The 24,145-nt window shown below is 38.3% G+C and overlaps 1 pseudogene; it reads right to left on the bottom strand.

Annotated features, from left to right (window-relative positions):
• Positions 1 to 1,203: 1,203 nt before the first annotated feature.
• LOC149181299 (coatomer subunit beta'-1-like) lies at positions 1,204 to 19,683 on the bottom strand (annotated as a pseudogene).
• Positions 19,684 to 24,145: the final 4,462 nt, after the last annotated feature.

Here is a 24,145-nt window from a genome sequence, read left to right as displayed (position 1 = left end):
AGTATATAAACCCTACGATAAATATTATAAACCCTAAAATAAACATGGTTGATCATCATTTATTTTCATATTGAGACAATCCTTATCACAATGCGACATTGGACCATGGTCGCTTTTCATATTGAAACAATCTTTGTCACAATGAAACATTGGACCATGGTTGACCATGATTTACCATGGTCGACCATGATTGACCATGGTTGATATTATAAACCCAATGGAATAATAAGCACAAGGGATTAATACTAAAAACCCAAGGGAATAATATTAAACCCTGAGAATATGAACCCTCATATTAATAAACCCAAGGGAATAATAAACCGAAGGGAATAATATTAAACACTAGGAATATGAACCCTTAGATTAATAAATGCAAGGGATTGATATTATAAACCCAAGGGATTAATACAAAAACCCCAAGGGATTATGAACCCAAGTGAATAATATTAAACCCAATGGTTTTGTTATCACAAAATCAAGCACTGGAAGGCTGCTGACCAGGTAGACTCTGTGTAACTGTTTCAGACCAATCTTTTGACTAAGGCTTAGCCTCCTTAGCCTGAGAGGGCTCTCTCAAAAGGTTATTGATTTTGACTATTGATGAGATGGCTAACTCTTGCAAAGTGAATTTAACAAATATGTTGGCTGGACAGGCATTACACAGACTTCCATTGGGCTTATGGAGTTAATCATCCTTCAGTAAACTATAACACTACTCATTCATAGAAGTCAGGGCATGTAATGTTTAAATACTCAAAACACATCTCATAGAAACCTCAGCTTATAAATACACACAGGAAATCAGAGCAGCAAAGTGAATTCTGAGTGATTGTGTATCTATACAACTGTAAAAACATAAAGGATAAAACAAAACCACATATCTTGAGCATTTGAAACACTGTATGAATCCTGAGAAGAAAAGCAGTCACTTGTATTACTGAAAATGAGTTTGTACACAAGCCAAAATAACACTCTGTTTTCTCAAATATCCAACCCTCATTACATAGATGATCCAGCTATATATAGAAACATAATTCTAACTACTTGGAGCTTCCTCCTCCAGCATGAGGGGAGCTCGATGACTGCCACTAATGACACCTACTGCTATTGAACTAACTCATTAAATACAATAAGTGCTAAACTGAAGTTTAAAGAGTCCTAAGTCAAGTAGGATTCTAACACCGTGTTACATGCATGATGGTTTTAATTAAGATGATTTTCGTTCTCTGACATTTGGTTCCCTTCTGGCGGTGGCTGTGATGTGTCTTCCAGGTTCCATGTTTTCCAATCCCCTAAAACATAGGGAACTTCCACTTGTGTACCGGTCCTTGATGTGCTGTTCCATTTTGGTCGTCCAACACTAGAAAGCAGATAACTGAGATCCAGTTGTTGATTCTTCATGAGGGATATGCGCCTTGGTCTTAGCAAATCTGTTCTTCCAATAACATCATCCAACTTCGCATAACCCAGCTGTGCAAGAATACCTCTAACCTCTTCTGCAACATGCAAGAAAGAGTTAACCAAATCTCCAGGTTCACCAGGAAACCGTGCCCGCAATTCCTCTCTCTGGCTTCATAGTTCTTACAATCCACGCATTTGCAATTTTCTGAGCATAATAGCAGAGCTCTGCCTGTTATCTTGCATATTCTTTAATTCTTCTAAGAGGTCTCTATTTGTAATACCAATATAACGATAGTAATCTTCTGCAGGAGGATACCCATCTCTGCATCTCCTTAGTTTATCTTCAGCAACAAGTGCTAAATGCCAATCTTCGAACAGGTTGGGATACTCTTCTGGATCTGCTAAAGCTTCAGCTGCCTTTTGGTTCACCTTTTTTAGATCATTACGCCAAAATAGAGACAATTTCTGAAACCTTGCTGGGAAGATAGGAACGAGCCATAAAAGCAGCTTCAGGTATACGATTGCTGTCTACCAAAAGTTGAATGCATTCTTCTAACTTTCCCAGCATGAATAAACACAGGAAAGAAACATTCGATGCAAGTTTCGAGATCCCTTCTGCATCTTCCAAGGAAGAATAGAGAAACAACAGTCCACTCAGATCTGCTGCACGGCTTAGGCAATTTTCTGCCATATCTAACTTTCCAAAGGACATGGCAAGCTCCCCCAATTGCTTCCATTTTGATTCGCTTTGAGATTCTATTGCTATTTCCTGTGCAACTTCAAGTCTTCCAAATTGCACAGCTAAGTCAAATTTGTAATCAGGATCAGTAGCCACTTCAAGAGCTTCCTCCAGCATTCCCCGAGACTCAAGAAAATGAGCCACACTATTAAGATGTTCCCTTGGAATTGTGGGCAAAATATCATTTGCCTTCTTCAAATCTCCACGCATAACAAGAGTCTTGTACTCTGTTAAGCTAAGCAATAATGTATAGCTCATCACGTTGAATTCTTTGTCAATTAGGTACACTCGACTCTGGCTGGATAGATAGCCTAACAGATACATTGGTCGATCCAAATGACACATGGTAATTACCTCGCCACCAACACAGTAGTTGAGGCGCCAGGCTGAGTTATTGTAAATAAAAGGATCCCCGACCCATAGGCCTGTATGAATTCGTTCACTTATCTCATACAACAGTTCAAATGCATCCTCCACTCCCTGCTCATCAATCGGTTGACCATTCTCCAGATACGCAGAAACAACCTCCCTATTGTATTTCAAAATATAGAATGAGTTGTCACTTCTGAGCGCAACAAGATCACCACTGTCTGCCCAGTAGATATTTTTCACTTTAACATCTATTCGCCGAATTACACGGCATTCAGCCCAGTCATAGAAGCAAACAAAATCATTTGACCATACAGCTAACAAGGCTCCCCCATAAATACCCTCAGCAGAAAATGTTGGCCGAATGCTCTTCCTTTCCTGAAATGTCTTGCTAAAAATCTTGATCTTGGAAGTACTTTCTCGAACTGCATATTCTCCATCTGAAGCCCAAACAAATTCAAGTGCAGATCCAAAAGATCTATTCCTCCATGCCAGTGCCGTATAAATTATGTATCCACCATCACCACATACAACAACAAATCTTCCATTTGGATTAATGTTACCAAAGGGATCTAAATTTTCCCCTAAAGACCCTTCAAACAAGAACGGAGTTTGGGGGACAAAAGTCAGTCTGGAGCGGAGTTCTTTGAGAGAAACATTTCATATATCCACATTATCAATAAGTATTTTCCCATCAGAGATTGGAGTGAGGCAAAATATGGCATTAAGGACACTATACCTGTTCTTCCAGCTATTCCAACCTGCTCACATGCATTTATAGTGAATGACACTGCTCGCAGTATCTCAACGTAACTTGGTTGAACTCAATGAGTCCTTCCATTGGCCAGTTTGGATCAACACATGAATGCCCCTCCAGTTCTTCCGGAAAAACATCCATGTACTGCTGTACTCTCTCAACTAAAATCATTTCCTTCTCAGTTTCTGTAAAACTCGTTAAGAGATCATTCAACAATGAAATAATTGGTATTGCATATGAAAGAGATAAACCCACCAGACCAGTTGTACCAGAACTAATAGGCAATCCTTTGTAGCGACCAACAACAGCCATTATACTGATAAAGGAAATGATAAATGCTGCCAACAACTGGAGGCGTATAAAGAGCCAAACACTTGCTGCAAGTTTTGAGTAAGACACCCGCTGATTCAATGTTACATGTTCATGATTTTTTGAGGTAAATATGGGTTGTTTTGTAAATGCTCTTATAGTTGAGGCACCATCGAGTGCTTCTGTGAAGGATGTGTAAATTGGTGAGCGAGACACACTATCCAATCTCCGCAGCTCACGTGATGTTGCTCTGTAATAAACCTGCAATTTGCTGTAGATATACCCCAGTGGCACCAACAGGAGGAGAAATGTCCACTGTTCAATATTCGTCCTCTGATGACATTATCATTTGCCGAACACCAAGAGGGCTGTATGCCTGCTGAAGATGGCTACATGAATTTATAAGATCACAGTTAATAAATGGAAAATCCAAGCTAGGCGAGGGGGCTCATAAAACAAGGACTCAGAATTTGGATTTTCTGATTGAACATCAGTATTACCACCAGCACCCATTTCACAAACCACCTTCCTATTAACATCAGCTGTCATTGACAGTGGAGCTGATTGAGGTCTTCTATCCTGGTTAGCAAGCTTTAAACTCTCACTAGAAGGCAAGCAAACCTGTAGAAGCTCATCACAGTGCCGTAACTCAGATGAATTACAAACTCCACCATCAATTGCAGAAACAGGCTTTTCTATGCATATATCATATTCCCACAGAACCCATAGGAGACAAAGGTGATATGGGTGAACTATGGTTTCGGACAAATCCCCAATTTCGTAGCGCAGCCAGTGCAAAATATGAATTATGCGCTACGAAACCACCTAAACATGTTGCGCTGCGAAACTGCTAAAAAGGATTCATGTGCTTATTTGCAGACATTTGGCATTGAAATTTTGTCAGTGATAACAGGTTTAATGTTATAAACCAAAAGATAAATATTATAAACCCTAAAATAAACATGGTGGACCATGGTTAACCATGGTTGAGTTTCATATTGAGACAATCCTTGTCACAATGCGACATTGGACCATGGTTAACCATGATTGATTTTCATATCGAGACAATATTTTTCACTATTGGGTGTGTGTTATATTCTTTCCATGACTAGCCCCACGCATGAAGCGGGGCATTAGAGGGGGGGTAGCAACCCCCCCTTCGTTGTGTTGGGCACAACAGGGAGGTCACGGGGGGGGAACAGCCCCCCTTGTCAGGGGGTTTGAGCAGGTCGGAAGCCCCCCTCTACGGGGTCAAGGGTAACTCCTTGGGAAAAAAATTGGACCCTATATTAGATGGGCGGACCTACCTATGGTTTTCACACATGGTTTTGGGCATGACTCTTTTTTTCCCATGATATCTTGTAGATCCAGTCAAGGGAACTATGGTTATGTTCTACTCCAGGGTTAATGGATTGGGGTTTATGGATGCTTCGACATGTATATATATGTATTATAACATTGAAAGGAATATAATGAAAAATCAATCTGGTAGTCCTGGTTTTGGGATCCAGGGGAAATCTCTGTGTATTTGTTTTATATTCTCACCATTTTATAGTTTATGTTTTTTTAAGAATTCATTCATAGGCAATTTATATACAGGGTTAAAACCTACATTCGGTAACACAGTTGTTTCGGCTTCAAGGAGATGCCTTTACTGCTGAGTGGTTTTTCTCGACCAAGTGGTAGACCCTGTTCAGTGGGAGATATGCGGGATCTATTCTTGTGGTGAAAGAAGATGGCGAGCAGTGGAAAGATAGAGATCAAAAAATTTAATGGTTAGAGTTTTGAGTTGTGGAAACTCAAGATAGAGGATCTGTTGGTGGATAAATATTAGTGGATCACGATATATCCGAGTACTAAACCAATGGCAACATCAGATGAAGATTGGACGAAGTTGGATCAGAAATCAAAGAGCACAATATGGTTGTGTATCTCTGATTCAGTATTGTTGAATGTATTAGGAGAATCTACAACAAACACTTTGTGGGGCAAGTTAGGGACTTTGTACCAATCTAACTATCTGGTGAACAAACTATTCCTACGAAAAAGATATATAACCTGAGGATGAAGGATGGAGACTCGCTGACAGAGCATATGAACGCCTTTAATACCGTGGTAAGTCATGTAGAAATTCTCACTACAGATTAATCTGATTATGCAATGTACTAAAGAAAAATACTTAATTTACTTCTACAATCAAACTTGCGGAAGCTTAATCGATTTTGAGCAAGATCAAACAGAACACATATAACAGAGAAGAAGAATCAATACACATGAAACACAAAAGAATACTCTAGGGAAAGCCTCAGCTAAAAACCCCGCTATCTGTATTATCATACAAGGTGGAAATACATCAATATTACACAAAGCTTTAGCTCCCACAGCTAACCAGCTCTCAGTACAATCCTCTTGGATGCTTACAGGCAAACAAGGCTTCTCACAAGCCTTCTCCTCTGCCCTCTAAGCCTCCTATTTCCTTGTGTTGTTTCTCCTGGGTGATCCTACTCTTACCAAGTGTAACACTGATCTCACACCCTATAAAATTGCGCAATACTCAAGGAACCTTATTCCTTCTGCATGGATGGGTTCCCTTTATAGGAAAATTCCTCCAACTGATAGTACAATGTCCCTGTCTTTAATCTCAACTGGGTCTTTATCTGAACTGACATGCATGAGTTATTTATGAGAGAATCCTCAGTTATTTTGAGTACACTAGTTGCATGCATGCATGCATTAACTGACTGAACTCACAATTAGTTCCTCAAACTATTTGGAACTAATCTAGCTAGACTTAACTCAGTTAAGTGAGCTAACTAATTACAACTCAAATACAACTCATCCTTATCTCCTTAATTAAGGGATAAATTCCTCAATCTAAGGGATAACTGTTGCATGAATTCACGAAGACTTCTAGCTTGAATTTCTCCAACTAATTAACTCAAGATGAATTATTTAATTATTTTTCAAGCAGCTGGTGAGACTAAATTCAAATTTTAATTCTCAATTTTAATTCAAGAACAAATTAAAATTGGAATATTCTGAATGTTATTTTTAGCATTTCTTGTTGCTATTTTCAACAAGTCAGTTGTTATCTGTTATATTAAAATTTTAGATGAAGATAAGTGAATTAGTTTTTTGTGTTCTCTACCAGTTTCATGGGATAGTCTGGTTGTTGCAATAGGTAGCAATACAAATACCTTGAAGTTTGATGAAATGATCTCATCCTTACTATTGGAGGAAATGAGATGGAAAAATATGGAGGGCCAGAATGGAGATGCCTTGTTAGTATGAGGATGGTCCCAGAACAAAAACAAAAATAATTCCTTCAGTGGTAGATCTAAATCTAGAGGGAGATATAAAGATCCAGGAAAACTTGTAAAGGTGTGTTGGAAATGCGAAAAGGAAGGACACTTACAAAAGGATTCTAGACCTAAAGCTCCTGAGAAAGGAAAGGGATTTGATGATGCTCCTTCTATAGAGGCAAAAACCACCTCAAATGAAGGTGGAGATGTGTACTTGGCTTCTTCTTGAAGTACACATGTAGATCATGAGGCATGGTTGATTGACTCAGGTGCATCGGGAGTGTTCCTACAAGCATGAGAAATATGATGGTGGTGATGTATTCTTAGGGGATGAAAGGAAGGCTATAATCATCGTACGTAGAAAAGTCAAGCTGAAGTTGCAAGGTGGAAGGATTAGAACACTTTCGGTTGTTCTGCATATTCCTACGTTGGCCAGAAATCTGATTTTTGTAAGCAAGATGGATGATGCAGGTGTAAAAACAATGTTCAAGAAAGATACCTACAAGATGGTTCGAGGATGACTAGTATTGATGGAGGGAGTTCAGATTGGAAATTTGTACAAGCTTTTGGGTAGTATTTTTATTAACGGGTGCAACAGTTCTATGGTTCCTGAAAGTGGAGCAAAAAAACTAGTGGTCTCTAAAGAAAAGACCATATTATGGCATCAAAGGCTTGGACATATTGGAGAGAAGGGCCTTCTTGGTAATGGTATGGTAGAAGGTATGTCTAATTTCTCTCTGGATTTCGATTTTTGTGAACATTGTGTATATGGGAAGCATAATCGGGTGAGTTTCCCCTCTGGTGATAAGAGGGCGAAAGGGATATTAGAGCTTGTGCGCAATGATGTGTTTAGACCTATGTTGATTCCATCACTGGGTAAGTTTATGTACTATGTATCATTTATAGATGACTTCCCAAGGAATACATGGATATATTTCCTCAAGAAGAAATCTGAAGTCTTTGACAGGTTTAAAGAATTTAAGGCACTAGTGGAAAACCAAACAGAGAATAAGATAAAGGTGTTGAGGACAGATAATGGTGGAGAGTTCTACAAGAAGGAATTTGAAGATTTATGTAAGAAGTGTGGTATAGCACAGCAGAAGACTACTCCATACACACCTCAGAAAAACAGAGTAGCAGAATGAATGAACAGGATGTAGATGGAAAAGGCAAGAAGAATGCTCAGTGGTGCTGGGTTAGGACAGGAATTATGGGTAGAGGCGGTGGAGACTGCATGTTACCTGGTTGATAGATCAACTTCATCAATGTTGGAGGATAAAACTCCGCATAGGTACGGACCAGTAAGAAAACCTCTCTTTCACATCTAAGGGTATTTGGATGTAATGCATATGTACATGTTCCAAAGGAGAAAAGAACCAAGTTGGTAAGTAAATCTAAAAGGTGCATCTTTATTGGGTATAAGGATGGTTTAAAAGGTTATAAGCTTTGGAACCCAGAAACAAGGAAGGTTGTGTACAACCAAGATGTGGTGTTTAGAGAGGTGAAATATGTTATTAAACGTGAAGTCCCAGCGAAGGAACCTAAGAAGATAGAGTTTGAGCTAAAGGAGGAAGAATCAGACTCTACAGTAGAATAGGAATCAGAAGATGAAGAGCCACAAAATCCAGCTGTAAGAAGATCAGTTCGACAAAGAAGGTAGCGAGAAAGGTATAATCCATCTATTTTCTATTCAAATTTTTCTTTATCTATTACTGATGATGATCCCAGAACTGTCAGGGAGGTAGTAGATTCAGAGGATGGAAAACTCTGGAAAGAGGCCATGGTTGATGAAATGGAATCTTTGCACAAAAATGAGACTTTGGATTTGGTGGAGTTGTTGGCTGGAAGGAAAACCATTGGAAGCAAATGGATGTTTAAGAAGAAGATGAATGCAAAAATCTGGTGGAGAAATATAAGGCTTAGTTGGTAGTAAAATTCCTAAGTGTCGGGAATTGATTTTGGTGATATTATTTCTCTTGTTGCTAAGGAAGCTTCTATTAGATTACTTTTATCTGTTATTGTTGCTTTTGATTTTGAGGTAGAATAGATGGATGTGAAGACACCATTTCTTCATGGGGATCTAGAAGAAGAGATCTACATGAAGAAACCTAAAGGCTTTGCCTGGAAGGGTAAGAAAGAAATGGTATGCAGGTTATAAAAGTATTTGTATGGGTTAAAATAGTCACCAAGTATGTGGTATCAGAAATTTGATACATATATATGGGGACATGGCTTCACCAGAAGCAAAGCGGATCACTGTGTATATTTTAAATTAATTGGTGAACGTGTTATTTATCTGGTCTTGTATGTGGATGATATCTTGCAGATTGGAAATAACAAAGAAATTATCCAAGATTTGAAGACCCAATTGTCCTCCAAATTCAACATGAAGGATCTCGATGCTACAAACTATATTTTGGGCATGGAAATTAAAAGAGATCGAACAAAGAGGAATCTCTAGTTAAACCAAAGAAAGTATGTTGAGACAATACTACAGAGGTTTAATATGCATGATAGTAAACCAATGAAGGTTCCTATTCCTATAGGTGTAAAGCTATCTGCTGAACAGTGTCCCAAGACACAAGAAGAGGAAGAGGACATGTCTTGTGTTCCATACGCAAGTGTAATCGGTATCCTGATGTATGCAATGGTATATACTAGACCATACATTGCACATGCAGTGGGAGTATTGAACAGGTTTATGTCAAAACTAGGGAAGGAGAATTGGGCAGTAGTGAAGCGGATTTGTAGGTATTTGCGTGGCACTAGTGATTATGGTCTGTGCTACCAAGGAAGGCCAGGATTAGACAGGGTTTTGGACATCCGTGGCTTTGTTGATGCAGACTGGATTGGAGATATGGATTAGAGAAGATCTACAAGTGGATATGTGTTTAACCTATTTGGAGGTGCAATCAGTTGGATGAGAAAGAGACAGTTTGTAGTGGCACTCTCAACTACAGAGGCAGAATACATGGCAGCCACTCATGCAAGCAAGGAATCAGTTTTGTTACATAGATTGTGTTCAAGTATGGGGTTAGTACAGTGAGCTATAAGGATAGGTTGTGACAGCCAAAGTGCAGTTTTCTTAGCAAAGAACCCTGCTTATCATTCAAAGACAAACCACATTGATGTTCAATATCACTTTGTGAGGGATATTGTTGAGGATAAAAAGGTGTTGTTGGTAAAGGTTGACAGTTTGAACAATATTTCGGATGCATCGACGAAGTCTATGATCACTAGGAAGTTTTCTTGGTGTATAGAAATAATTGGCATTACAGGGTTGGACCAATGTCTAAGCTCTCCTATGACCCCCTGTGTGGAAAAGAAAACAAGAAGTGTGAGAATGTTGGGTGTGTGTTATATTCTTTCCACGATTAGCCCCACGCGCGAAGCGAGGGGTTAGAAGGGGGGCAGCAACCCCCCTTTCATTGCACTGGGCACAGTGGGGGGTTTGAGGGGGGCAGTAGCCCCCCTCTACGGGGTTCAAGGCAGTGCCCTGGGAAAAAATTATTGGACCCTATATTAGGCGAGGGAACCTACTTATGGTTTTCACAGATAGTTTTGAGCATCATGGTTTTCTTCCCATGGTATCTTGTAGATCCAGTCAAGGGAACTACAGTTATGTTCTAATCCAGGGTTAATGGATTAAGGTTTATGGATGCTTCTGCATGTATATATATGTATTGTAACATTTAAAGGAATATAATGAAAAATTAATATGGTAATCCCAGTTTTGGGATCCAGGGGAAATGTTTGTGTATTTGTTTTATATTCTCGCTATCTTATATTTTATGTTTTTCTTAAGAATTCGTTTGCAGGTAATTTCTATACAGGGTTAAAACCTAAAGTCACAATGAGACGTTGGACCATGGTTGACCACAGTTGATTTTCATATTGAGACAATCTTTGTCACAATGTGACATTGGACCATGGTTGACCATTATTGATTTTATAAAACATGGTTGACCATGATTAACCGTTATTGTATTATAAACCCAAGGGATTAATACTAAAAACCCAAGGGGATATAAACTCAAGGGAATAATATTAAACCCAAGGGAATAATATAAACCCAAGGTATATAAACCCTAAGATAAATATTATAAACCCTAAAATAAACATGGTTGATTTTCATATTGAGACAATATTTGTCATAATGCAACGTTGGACCATGCTCAACCATGGTTGAGCATGATTGATTTTCATATCAAAACAACCATTGTAACACGCAGACATTAGACCATGGTTTACCGTGGTTGATTTTCATTTCGAGACAATATTTGTCACAATGCGACGTTGGACCATGGTTAACCATGGTTGTCAAAATGTGATGTTGGACCATAGTTGATGATGACTGACCACATTTATAAATGTGGTTGACCATGAATGACCATGGTTGACCACAAATAATTTCCATATTGGAACAATCTTCATCACAATGTCACGCTCAACCAGTGATGACCATGATTGAGCATTGTTGGCCGTGGTTGATTATCACCATGTTTGATCATGATTGACCATGCTTGATTTTCAATAATTGTCACAAACTCGTGGCATTAATATTATAAACCCAAAGCATATAAAGCCAAAGATAAATTTATTTTAAACCCCAAAATAAACAGTAAGTCCTAACATTTATACTATAAACCTCATCAATAATATTATAAACCCAAGGGATTAATACTAAAAACCCAATGGATTACAAACCCGAGAGAATAACATTAAACCCAAGGATAAATATTAAACCATAGGAATATAATTGAATAAATTGTAATGCAACCTAACATAATAAACCTTAGGATTAATATTATTAACGCTAGTCATCCACTATAGGTCTCCATAGTTGACCACGACTATCCACTGTGGTTCACTATAGGTCACTTATAGATACCTTGATTCTCAACGTAAGTATGATTAGAAAGTTTAATTGATTTAATTAATTTAGTTAAATATGTTATTTTATTTTAATGTTTATCATTAGATAAATTATTAGTTAACTTAATTAATGTTTATCACTAGAGAAATTGTTGTTGCTAATTGTCATTTATCTAAATTTGATATGTTTTTTTGAAATTTATAATTTCACTTTTTCCCTTACACTTTTTCATCTTCTTCTTTTTTATAAATAAAAATAATATTTTTAACTAAATTTTAAATAATATTTTTTAAAATTACAATTTTTACTGAAAAACGAAATTGTATTTTAAAAAAATAACAATAAATAATTGTTGTCCCAAATTGGGAAAAATGGTTAACTAAATGAAAACATTAAAAGAAATTAAAATTAAAATGCATAAACTTAAATTCAAGAACTACACACTTTAATCATTGATGTCTTTAAATAACTTATCAAAACGTTGAGAAAGAAAAAAAATCCTGCAATAGGTTTTCAGTGGTTCTAAAAAGCCTTTAAATTAGAGACTTATACCATCCTTTGGTTTTACATCACTTTTTCATTGCTTCAAGCTTTTCAGTGGTTCTAAAAAGCTTTTAAATTAGAGACTTATACCATCCTCTAGTTTTACATCACTTTTTCATTGCTTCAAGGGGAGAAGGGTGTATGTATTGGTATTTAATATTTATTGCTTCAATTCGAGCCAGGTCACGAGCTAAGAAGGATTCACAATGTCGGGTAGATGGATGTCACCCTCTGAGGAGAAAATCTGCGAGCATGTGATAGAGCCTCTCTTTCTCGCTTTTGGCTTCGTCTTTATTTTCTTTCTAACTGTGATTGGAAGAGAAGACCGGATTATCTCCATCACCACATCGGGTAATAGTGATATGTTGCCACGTAACAATATTATTACGAAAAGATATTTTAATAAGTGTTAATTGTCTATGATTCTTATACACACTTGTTTGAAATTCAATTTTTAATTTTTCAAGTCGAGTTGAGTTATTAGTTCTGTAATCCATCCTTTCCACATTTACCCATTTTCACTGACCTACCAAGGTAAACATGAGACAAAGAGTTATTATAACATGACTCAACCTCCCCGTTCTAGTTAAGGAAGTGAGGCATGTAACTAACCACAAACTAACAACTCACAACACCCCTCAGGGCTACAGGACGCTTAGAGGCCAAAGGTAATCCAGATTAGATCACTATATTGTTTTCCATCCGTCTCAATGCATTTGGAGTGGAAAAACTGGAGGAATCATCCCACGGACCGTTTTTACCAACGGGACCCACTTTGGCAAAACAGGGTCTGAAACCTTTTGGGAGCATCTTAAGGCATCAAATGACATTTTTTGTGTAAAAATTTGACGCTTTTGCACTACATCATTTCACGTTATTCTACACACAGAGATGTTTCCAATGATGCAAGAAGCACATCAATCGGAGTGCGTATGCAAAAGTTAATGCTACTCAAAAGTTGACCTTCCTGTTTTCACACCTATAGTTCGAGACGATGTCGCGTCAACCCCCGTTATTCATGGAAAACGGGCTAGTCATGTGATTATGATGTAAAATACTCTAGAAGAGTATATATTGTAACTCTAGTTAAGAGTTGATATAGTCAACTTAACCACTAGTAGGCTATCGGGTTGTGTTATAACTGGGCCACTAGGAGGAGGAGGCATTCCATTCTTTCGAGAGCATTTTGTTCCATAGCTGGGCAAATATAACTAGGAGAGATAAGAAGTAGAGCATAGAGAGAGGATTTATGCACTATAGCAGCCCACGGGCCACAAGAATTATTTCTTTGTACCTGCATCCATATTTCCAGGCAAAGAAAGAGAGCGAAGCGACCTCACCTTCCATCTGGGTTCTCCCAAAAGGGTTTTCCATATAGCATATCTAGTGTCTTATGTGTGTGTGAGCTTATTTGGTCATTCTCTACTTTTTTGCATAATTTCTATTCGTATGTATGCACTAATTACAGTGAAGTTTACATATATTAAAGTTTGATAAAACTATAATAGTGCAGAAATTCATAATATTAATATATTATTATGAGATCTGTTGTGACGAACTGTCCAATGGAATATCCACAATATTTTACAGATCAAAAGGACCACCCGAGGTGACCAAACCCTGAGCTAGCATTACTTTCCACTGACCTAGACTCCCAACTACATGCATGACAAGGCCCGGGTGTAGTTATAGGCCTCCAACCGCACACACAGCACTATCTCCATGCGGTTGTGACCCAACTTGCTCAGTTCACAGGGTGCGGTCCTGAGATCTGAGCCACAATTCAAGGTCAGCCTCCAAACCACTACCTAGAACTGCTTGAGACTTTCCATAATGATAAATGACACGATAACAAATCTAAACATTCAAACTTGAAGGCAGAACTTGACCTAGACTGCCTAGAACAAACTAGACATTTCATCAAACAAATGGAAAACATGTAAACTACAAGTCATGAATGCATATTTGATCATAAGTATCTGAGCTTCATTTGAGAATCAGCAAGAAGGCCATATGCCCTCTCCACATAGTTGCAACAACATTTATTAGTCCATACATTCATCAACAGATCAATAACTAAATAATTCATGACAAGAGACATAGATGATACAAATCATATAACCAGCATATAACCTGAAAATAACTAGCATATAAACCATGGCAACTCAGCCATAATATCGCCAACATAATCACTATAAATTCTCATAGATCACCATAAGGAAATGTCTCATATTAACATATGAAAATACCAATCAAGTCAGGGACTTCCACGTACCAGCGGACCATAGATTGGGCTAAACCAAATCTATCGTTTAGCCAATCACCCCCGTGCCATATTCGAAGCATAGATGTTGGATCTCATGGAATAAACCAAATGAAAACCAAACCAGGGATTCCAGAGGCCAAACCACCTCAACCCTCAACCATAGTGACTCCATCTCCATAGTTAGACATCACTAACACCAACCATATCAGTCTCTACTCAAGTTTTTCAGGGCTCCAGGAACTAGTAACTCAACCGACAACCTTCTAGGGCTCCATAGCATTTGTCCAACCCAGCTCCAAGGACTAGTAACTCAACCCACCAAGGGCTCCAGGGTGTTTGTCCCAACATAGACTCCAAGTCAAATAACTCAACCCAAGTTATTCCAAGGCTTAGAGAGAGTTTGTTCCAAACCACAGCCATAAGGAATTATTAGCACCAAAAAAAAAAATCAAGTGGAAAAACCCACAACACTGTGGTTATCCAAGAAACGACAAGGAAAGGCTAAAACCACCACCAATATAGGAAAATCTCCATGCCAATGACAACACATAACTAGCAAAACACATGCATATACCATGCATCTAGAAATAAGCAAGGGAATCACACGTGCAACCTGTTACATGCAATCAATCCAGCTGTAGTTGTTGATCCACTTATTCCCTTGTGCTTTCCTTGCCTTCTTTCTCCAAATCCAATGTATGATAAACTGCTCCAAACATGCTCCAAGAATACTCTAAGTGTGTAAGAGTGTGAGAGAATGAGAGAATAGAATAGAGCTCCAAAACTAAAGTGACAAAAGCTAGCAACTAATCCTCATAAGCCTTTTTATCATTGAGGCCTCTATTTTCTTCATTTTCCTTCATTTTTCCTTCAATTTCCCTCTCATGCAAATATGTGTCTCTTCGCCTTCCTTTTCTCCTATTTTCCTTTATTTCATAAATAAAATGTCAATTAATCCCATTTTTCCTTTACCAATACCTTTTCCAATTTCCATACTCATTAATTAATCACCAGTGATGCCCCGTCACTATCATTTTCCCAACATTCAACTTGGAATATATGTCCCATGACCTTAGTTTTATTTTATTTACATAGAAAATCAACCAAGATCTGTTACAAACCCCTCCCCCTTGGGGGAACACCATCCTCAATGTTCTATGACACTTATAGCTAGCAAACCACTGAAAAACAAAACATATTATCCATGGAGATTTAAAACATAGCTCAATGCAGTATTTGAACAACTGCTGCTAACCATGACAAACATGACAATCTTATCACTTATTGGAGCTTTATAACACATCTCATTGTGGTATTTATAACAACATCCATATACCAAAAACTCATTTGCTTGAACTAGCAATAATGAAGGATACATAATCTGCATCTAATCATCCATCTCCCATGTAGCTTCATTGGGCCCAAAGTGCTTCCATTGCGCTTTAACATGCTTCATTTCTCTTTCCTGAGCATGAGTTGTTTTCGCTATAATATGCATTTTGGTTCTAGCTAGAATTCTCCCTCTAGTTCCACCTACAATACAGACCAGTCAATCACATGATCAACATCATGTACATACTTCTTGAGTAATGAAACATGGAAAACATCATGGACTTTCACTATCGGAGACAGTGCAAGTCTATAGGCCACTGGTCCAATCCTCTCAAGGATCTTGAAAGGCCCGCATGATCGAGATATTTTAACTTCAAGGATGCATTTAGAATTACATATAACAGAGCATGTTAACCAGGTAAATTAAACCACATGAAGAAGAAGCAGAAAAACATAAGCAATCATGAGATCAAAGACACATCAATTTGATTACGGAGTTCACCCATTGTGGGATACGTCTTTGGGCCCTCCTCCACAGTGGGGAGGCCTTCTTTTATTAAGTGGCATCAAATAAGTCAAGTACAAGCAACTTTATAAAAATTACCCTTATACCTCCAATCCTGATGATGGCCTGAAAATGGAGAGCTCAGCTGAAGAAACAAACGTCGCCATTGAATTTGTGGTGTGAAACCATGCAAAATTGACTATAAACTTGCCCAATTCTAACACTGACACCTCTTTCACTCTAAGGAATCTTTGTTGATGCCCCACTCAGGGTTCCAACCTTGAACCTACTTCTGGTTCGGCCGGATCAAGGATCCACACCTCCTAGTTCTCGACCTCTGCCTTTGCCTCCCTGCCCGGTTGATTGATTGGAAAGGTTTAAGTAATGGTTCGGCCGACAGAGTTAACAAAATCATCATTGGGCGCATTGGTTAAGGTTCTAAGTTTGGTGTGTGGGAGGTCAGAGGTTCCAACCCCCCTCCCAACCATTTTTGGAGCACTATTGGAGTTTTTTAACCATCAGCATATAATTTCCAGCCTCGCCACCCTCGGATCGCATGATGTTTCAGTCGTTTGAGAGGTAAGGGTTAGGTCCATCGACGGATGGTTCGGGGAGGGTGGTGACCCATTGACCATTTTTTTTTGGGTTATATAATATGGCCTCTGGCAAGGGTGGGGGGGGTCCAAGCCCCCCACCCCTAATATATATATAAACAAAATTATTTTTTTTAACTTTATAAACAAAATTGTTTTTTTTTAACTTTGTCAAAAACAAGGGTCATTGGGAAAATTAACTATTCGACAAATTCGCCTGTTCCGGTGATCTAATTTCATGCGCCTAGTCTCTGCCAATATGTTGCCTCCTTAAGCCTGCCACTTGTCCAACTTTGCCCAAAATTTTGACCAGCCATAACTCGATCATACGAACTCGGATTTGAGTGTCGTTCACACCGTTGGAATCAGAACGATGAGCACTATGATTTGGTCCTAGTTTCACGTCCACTTGAAAATTTTGGTTTTTGGTCTATTTTCAAGGCCACTTGTACTTTGGGATCCTCCTGCATCATTCCTCCCCACTTAGGAGTTTTTATTCCTCCAAAATCATGACTAGCACATCCTACATATTATTGGCATCCTCATCAAACCACACTTTCAACATTTGTATTGCATGCAAATCTGGTACATTCTTTCCAATTACATACAAACCACACATGACTCAAACAACCCCATACTTGCCAAGATTTTATAACGCACTCTTTGGTAGAGTTTTACATAATAGAAACCAATACCCCAGCTACTCACAAAAGGCCAAAAAAACATTGTTGCTTTAGTAAGTTATGGAAAACACATCATCACTTTTACAATTATTTATAACAAATGATTTACAAACTGTGGCCATGATAAGCTACTATATCTATAAAAATCATCTCTTACTTGATAAACCAAACCACCATGAATGTGGTGGATTTTTTTGTTGAACATCTTTGCCAATTGGTTTCATCATGGGTGATTTCTGGGCCTGGAGTGTCTGACACACGAATTTTTGGTGTCCATCCTCGTTGCAGTAACTACAATGATTATTTTTCCTTCAAACTTTCTGGATCACCTTGAAATGCTTTCTCTTGGTGCACCTCTGATAAGTGCTCATGGAACCCTCACCATCATTGGAATGTGATGAAGTGCTCTCATCACATGTCATTGGTTGGTCATTGGCTATCTTGGAGCATTCCCCAACTTCCTCTCTGACACATCCAAGTCCTGCATAACAAGGAAATTATTCCACTTCGATGTTGTTCACAATGCCATGGCCATTAATGTCGAGGACCTTTCCTTGATTCCCCATTTTCTTCAGCAACTTTGATATAATTATTGTAGTATGTCTCTCAAAAGAAACGAAATCATCATCATAAAAAGTACATGAAATTGAACAATCACTTTTTACCTCGGGCTTGTTATGCTACAACTTTTCTAAGGCCTCCTCCTTGGCTTGTAACTGATGTTGCAACCTTTGTTTCTCCTTCTCTGCTTTGTGTATGATTCTCCTTAGATTAAAATTCTCTGCCTGAATGATTTGGTTGATTTCTTCAAGTTCTTGGAGCCATGCCGCATTTGGTGCCCTTTTCATCTTTGGTACAACATCTACTGAAATCTTTGTCTCATCGCCCGAATCGTAACCTAAGTCGATGAGTCCATCTATTGCAATCCCAAGAGTTGTGATCATATATTTATGTTTGTCTAATCCCAGGTCAATTGGTCAACCACCTGAAAATCCCACGGATGTGATCTTCTCATCATCCTCAGATTCAAATTCTTGGTTTTGTTGCATAGTTGCAACTGTCTTCTGCTTCCCTTTTCTGTCGTTCCTTTTAGTTCTCAATTCTAGATGAAGTTTCCAATAATTCTCCTCATCATACCCTTCTTTCTCACAATGAGTACAAGAGGGATTTGTTCCTCTTTTCTTAGTTTTTGTTGTCCTCTTTGGGCGGTCGTCTTGTTCATGGTCTTCCTTGCTTTCAAGATATACAACCTTCACACCAGCTTCGTCAAGAGACTTAGGTTCAAATAATAACAATGAATGACGCAAATAACTATGCAGAGAGCCAATATATTTCATCAACGTCTCAAAAGTGTATAGTGGAACATTCAAGGCTAATGCTTGTTTTCTAAACTCCTCTGTAAAATTCTGAACAATTTGACCTTCTCTTTGCTTCAAATGTTGTCATTCCACCATGGCCTTATGTTTGTAACCCAATGGATAAAATTGTCCTCTTAAAGCATAAATGAGCTCAGACTAAGATGAAAGAATTTATGACTACTCATACCACCTTGCTATAGTTTTCCTTCCCACCAGATGAGCGTGGTTCCACTCAATCAAAGGGATGCTAATTAGATCTTGACTCCATCCTCTTTGATTTGTTGTATGTGGCAATACACTTCAACTTGTCTTATCCAGTTATCTATCTTTTATGCATTAGATTCTCCACTAAAAGCATGTAAATCAAATTTGACATCTAGCTTAAAAAATGGATTTTTAGGTGCATTCCTCTTATGCCTGTTAGAGTGATGAGAAGAAGAAGAACAAGAATTGTCACTAGAATATGGAGAGGGAGGAGGGTCTTCTCCACCGCCTCCATGATTTACCGATGCATGGTCATCTGGCTCTTTCTTCTCAGGCTTTATTGTCTTCTCATACTCTGCAAATAAATTGTCAACTTTCTTTTCCATGTTGTAGAAAACCTTGCAATAGTTTCGCTCTTCTTCCCATCGAGATTCCTCATCTTCCATGTTCCTTCTTTGTAGTGCACACCCCGCTTCAGGATCAAATGACTTAATTTTTCCTTCACCTCATTGGACCTTGTTCCTAGTTAGCATTCACTTATGCAACTTGCATCAAGAAGACTTGCTTTGATACCAAATTTGATCTAGATATTTAACTTCAAGGATGCATTTAGAATTACATATGACAGAGGATGTTAACCAGGTAAAGTAAACCACATGAAGAAGAATAAAAAAAACATAAGAAATCATGAGATCAAAGACACATCGATTTTATTACGGAATTCACCCAATGTGGGCTATGTCTCCAGGCCCTGCTCAATAGTGGGGAGGCCTTCTTTTATTAAGTGGCATCAAAGAAATCAGGTACAAGCAACTTTACAAAAATTACCATTATACCTCCAATTTGGATGATGGCCTAAAACTGGAGAGCTAAGTTGAAGAAATGAATGACACCACTGAATTCCTAGAATGAAACCATGCAAAATCGACTATAAACTTGCCCAATTCTAACACAGACACCTCTGGCACTCTAAGAAATCTTCAAGGAATCTTTGTTGATGCCCCGTTTAGGGTTCGAACCCTAGACTTGCTCCTAGTTGCGCCCGGATCAAGTATCTGCACCTCCTAGTTCCTGACCTATGCCTCACTGCCCGGTCGACTGATTAGAAAGGTTTAAGTAATGGTTCGACCGACGGAGTCAACAAAAGCATTGTTGGGCGCATTGTTTAAGGTTCTAAGTTTGGTGGGGGGGAGGTCGGAGGTTCCAACCCCCCACTCGACCATTTTTGGAGCGTTGTTGAAGTTTTTTAACTGTCGACATATAATAATATATTTGTTTTTTTTGTGAGGGCACCCGGGAGGGTGGCCAGTCGAGTTGGCTGGGTGGGTTCGAGCCCTGCCACCCTCAGATCACATGATTTGTGAGTCGCTAGAGAGGTAAGGGTTGGGTCTGCCAGCAGGCGACCAACCCAATATATAATATATGCTATGTATGGTGGGGTTTGGAAGGGGTGGTGACCCGCCGACCCTTTTTTTTGGGTTATATAATATGACCTCCAGCGGGGGTGGCAGCCTTCTACCCCTAATATATATATATATATATATATATATATATATATGCGGGGGTGGCAGCCTTCTACCCCTAATATATATATATATATATATATATATATATATATATATATATATATATATATATATATATATATATATTGTTTTTTAAAACAAAATTAGTTTTTTTTTAACTTTGTCGAAAATAAGGGTCATTGGGCAAATTAACTATTCGACAAATTTGCCTGTTCTGGTGGCCGAATTTCGTGCGCCTAGTCTTTGGGAATTTGTTGTGTCCTTAAGCCTACAACACGGTCCAACTTTGACCAAAATTTTGACCAGCCATAACTCGATCATATGAACTCGGATTTCAATGTCGTTCACACTGTTGGAATTAGGACGATGAGCACTACGATCTAGTTCTGGTTTCACTTTCATCTGACAACCTTTGTTTTTGAGTTATTTTCAAGTCCACTTGTACTTCAGGATCCTCCTAGATCACCGCAATACCAAGGTACTAACTTGGCACATAAGTCAATCCTCAAGGAGCTCCTCTTAGGATTGATTGCAAGTACACATGTTCCCCAACCTGAAACCCCTTAAATACCATGTGTTGATTTGCATAACTCTTCTACCTGTCCTTTGTTGTCTTCAAATTCCTTTTAATAACCTGCATTTCTTGTTCCGTCTCTACTAACATTCCAGTCCAATCATGACCATGTTCACTAGATTGCTCCAATTGATAGGAGTATTACAACTCTTCCCTTAAAGTTACTCAAATGGACTCATCTTCAAGGACTCCTAATACCCATTATTATACACAAACTCTACTAGTGGAAGATAATGTTCCCACTTCCGCTTTTGATGCATAACATACATCCTCAACATGTCCTCAAGAATCATGTTGGACCTCTTTGTACGATGATGATAAGTTACTAAAAGCCAACTTTGTCCCCAAACCTATAAACAACTCTTTCTAAAACCTAGAAGTGAACTTGGCATCTCTGTCGGATACAATCTTCTTAGGAACACGATGCAATTTGACTAACTCCCTGATGAAAATATGAGCTACCTCACTTGCTAAATTCGTAGACTTAACTACAATGAAGTGCACTACCTTACTTAACTTTTTTACCACAACCATGATAGAATCGTGTTGCTTCTATGTCCCCGGAAAACCTATATTGATATACATGGAAATGAGCTGCCATTCCCACTCTATAATTGGAATGGGTTTTAATAAACCACCTGGATGCTTACACTCTAATTTTACCTGTTGACAATCCAAACATCTCGCAACAAACTCAACCATCTCTTTCTTCAAATTAGGCAAATGATAGAATTTCTTAATCATTGTCAAAGTCTTTTGATATCTCAAGTGACCTAAATACGGATTAAGATGAAACTCCCTCAAGATAAGCTTCTTGAGCTCACTCTCATTTGGTATATAAATCTTGTTCCTGAATCTGACCAAGCCATCTACTATGAGATGATACTCCTCATGCCTATCACTTGAACCTTGTTGATGTAACATGTTCCTTAATTATTGATACCTGCCATCATGTTTTCCTTGCTGTAAGATTCACTCCTAAAATTCTGTCCCATAAGAACTCACTCTTGCAATATGATTCACCTGCAATCTTCTGCTAAGAGCATTTGCAACCCTGTTATGTTTTCCCTTAATGTACCTAATCTCAAAATCAAACTCATTGAGCATAGCCAACCATCTAGTTTGCCTGGAATTCAGATTAGGTTGATCAAATAAATACCTCAGTCCACTATGATCACTCATAAGAATAAACCAGTTGCTAAGAAGGTAATGTCTCCACATCTTCAACACATGAATGATAGCTTCCAACTCAATATTGTGCATCATGTAGTTTTGCTTGTGCTCATTCAATTTCCTTGACTCATAACATACTACTTGTCCTTCCTGCATTAGGACTCCACCAAGTCCTCCCTTGCAAGCATCTGTACAAACTAAAAACTCTTTATCTGGATTTGCAATCTTCAAGATCAGAGCATTTGTAAGCAAGTGCTTCAACTACTCAAAACTAGTTGCACACTCTTCAATCCATTCAAACTTCTTACCTTTTTTCTACAAAGATGTAATAGGGTAGGAAATCTGTGAGAATTTCATGATGAACCTCCTGTAATAAGTTCTTAGTCCCATGAATGATCTGATCTCATCCACATTCCTAGGAGTTACCCACTTCATGATATATTTGACCTTTTTTGGGTCCACTGTTATACCTTCCTTGGAAACAACATGCCCCAAGTAATGAACTTATGTCTGAAAGAAACTGTACTTACTAATCTTGGAATATAATTGATTCTCTTCCAACAATTTTAACACTCTTGTTAGGTGTTTTTCATGCTCTTCCTCATTCTTAGAATATATCAATATGTCATCAAGTAATATTATCACAAACTTGTCCAGATAAGGACGCAACACACTATTCATTAAACACGTGAAAGTAGTTGGAGCATTAGTAACGCCAAAAGGAACTACCATAAACTCATAATATCCATACTTGGTACGAAATGAGGTTTTATAGATGTCCTCTTCTTTGATGCCTAACTGATGATATCATGATCTCAAATTGCTCTTCGTGAACATCGTTGCTTCCTTCAACTAATCAAACAAGTCATCAATCCGCAACAAAGAACACCTGTTATTGATCGCCATCTTGTTCAACTTCCTATAATCAATACACAACCTGAGATTGTCATCCTTCTTCACAAACAATACTGGTGCACCTCAAGGCAACACACTTGACCTAATATATCCCTTATCAAGCATTTCCTTAAGCTACAACTTCAATTTCACCAACTCTGGAGTGCTCATCCTGTAAGGTTCCCTTGATGCTGGTGCTACTCCCGGCATCAACTCAATAGAAAAGTCCACTTCCCTATGAGGTGGTAACTTTGAAATCTTGACTAGAAACATATCTTGAAACTTCTACAAAACCAAATACCTCTCAAGACTTCAACATCCTCAACATCCTTTCCTTTATCACTAGAAATATGAACTGCAAACAATACACACCCTTTCTTACAATTGTGCTTTTCCTGCATAACTATAACCATTCTCATTGATGTAGGCTTCTTCTTTCCCAGCAAGATTATTTTTTCTCCATCATCATACAAGCACTCAATAGCCTTATCATAGCAATCTACCTTAGTCTTGTGAATATACAGCCAATCCATACCCAACAACATATTGTATGATCCTAACAGAAGTGCATTTATATGCATTGATGTAGATATATTGTTCAACTCAAATGCACGAGATCTTACCCAATGATGAACCTTTTCTTAGTACATGTAGCCAGCTGCACCAACTAAGATTTTGCATGTGCTTCTTTATTCAAGCAACACTTTTCAACCAAGTCAAGGTTGATATAACTATAGTTAG

The sequence above is a fragment of the Pinus tabuliformis genome, chromosome 3_2, assembly GCF_031772625.1.
Source record: "Pinus tabuliformis cultivar Carrire ecotype Pingquan chromosome 3_2, CPIR1, whole genome shotgun sequence".
Lineage (NCBI taxonomy): Eukaryota > Viridiplantae > Streptophyta > Pinopsida > Pinales > Pinaceae > Pinus > Pinus tabuliformis.
This window is presented reverse-complemented; position numbering and strand designations above follow the sequence as displayed.